Consider the following 2,226-nt stretch of genomic DNA (forward strand, 5'->3'; position numbering starts at 1 on the left):
AGACCGGTAACCATAGCAATGCCGGTAAACAAACCTTGCGAAGCCCAATCCAGGTCTTACTGAAGGCATTTAATGGTCAAAATATTATTAATGAATATTCAAATGTATTCGAATATTAATATTCGATTAACAAACTTTGAATATGATTTTTGGGCAAAAGTCCTAACTGGAACCCACTCCTTCAATCATAGTAATGTAGTGTAAGCAGTAGTGGGCCGAGGAAATTCTGTTTAATGTGGTGGCCAGGGAGAGCTCAGGGGTGGTCAGACGGGATGGTTTTACGATGGGAAACTGTACTAATGCTGCGCTAGCTGCACTAATACTACACTGCTCTAAGGCTACGCTGTGCTAATGCTACACTAGGTGCACTATTACTACCCTGCTCTAATGCTACGGTCGCTGCTCTAATGCCACGCTGCGCTAATTATACGCTCTCTGTGCTAATGCTACTTTGCTCTAGTCGTGCTACACTGCAATAATGCTATACTCGCTGCGCGAATGCCACGCTCACTGCGCTAATGCTATGATGCTCTAATGCTATGCTGCGCTAATGCTACACTGCGCCTATTCTACACTCTCTGTGCTAATGCTACGCTGCGTTAATGCTACGCTGCGCTATTCTATGCTCTCTGTGCTAATGCTGCGCTGCGCTGATGCTACACTGTGTTAATGCTATGCTGCTCTAATGCTACACTCCAATAATGCTACCCTCGCTGTGGTAATTCTACGCGACGTTAATGCTACACTGCACTAATGCTATGCTACTCTAATGCTACACTGCGCTAATTCTACGCTCGCTGCGCTAATGCTACAGTTGCTGCGGCGGCGGCACATCTGATTGAGTATGCGATGTGATATCAGATGAGTCGACTAATCTTCTAATCTTCTTACTGTGGCGCCTCTTTCTGTTTTTTTTCTTTTTTCCTTCATATTTCTGCTGCTTATTATTTCCGCCCCCTGCATCTACAGTGTAGTCATTATCAGAGCCACCTTTAGGGGTAAAAGGACGACATGCCACGGTGCTTAACAGCAGTAACTCCAGAAACAGCAGGAGGTCTTTGACGTGTGTGTTCAGTCATGAATTCCGTGTTCTTCTGTGCAGGAACGTCCAAATTTGACGCCTTTTTGTCACCATTCTCAACCCCAACCCAACCAGGCTCGGCCTGGATTCGTTGGGGTTGGGTAATGCTGACAAAATGCATCGAATAAAAAGACAAACAGAGCCACTGTTTATGAGCCCCTGAGTATGGTGACAAAACCCTCACCGTTTCGGTTGAGTGTGGTAGCCAACGCGTCGAATAGAAAGACAAACAGAGCCACCAGGGCCTGTTGGTAGCCTGTAGTCTAGCGCAGATAAGCCGATCCCCCTGCTAGATAGCTCTCTGCAGGAGCAACGACAGAGAGATGAAAAGCAGGGATAACGACATATCTGGGCCACCCTGAGACGCAGGCTCCCCTCGGTGTGTATTAGCGCTTGTCGTGCGCATTAACACATCGTGTTATTTACACGAGAGACATTAGCCGTGTAAAACCTGAAGGCACAGCCAAGCTGAACCTCCTGGAGAGGTTTCAGAGGCTTCTCTGTTTCTCTGTTCCGCGAATGGACTCTCTGTCTGCGTGTGTACCTTCACATGCTAATCACATGCTAAGCATATGCGATAGCACGGCGAGAGTAAGTCGCTAGGCATTAGCAGATGTGCGTTATATGCTAGAAAAATTGTAAAAATTGTAACCTGTAACCTGATGCAGAACCAAAACAGGTTCACAACTACGTTGAAGCGTCTGCGCGGTCCTTGCGTTTCGTGAATGTGGGACCATAACCAGCCCTTTAGCTGCTAGATGTTGGGTTCTAGATGTCGGGTTCTAGATGCAAGCTGCTAGATGTTTTGTGCTAGACGTTGGGTGCTAGATGTTAGCTTCTAGATGGTAGCTGCTAGACGTACTACCCCCATGTCTACAGACATCAAACTTGTTTTCCTCTGTAACACGAGTCGTCATTCATTAGTTTAACTTTATCGACCTGGGAGCACTCCATCGTGATTGGACGTTATTACGGTCGATGTAACTTTGAGTTCTGAGTCGGAGTGTGCGGTCGCAACGGACATCATATCGTAGGGGAGACGGGGGGAGGGCGAACGCCATTGTGTCACAGCGGTAACCGAGCAACCCCTTTGACAGCTGCAGTGCCAAAAGTAACGCAAAGGAACGCTGAAAAGCTTGGCAGAC

Source organism: Gadus macrocephalus, chromosome 13 (genome assembly GCF_031168955.1).
Source record: "Gadus macrocephalus chromosome 13, ASM3116895v1".
Lineage (NCBI taxonomy): Eukaryota > Metazoa > Chordata > Actinopteri > Gadiformes > Gadidae > Gadus > Gadus macrocephalus.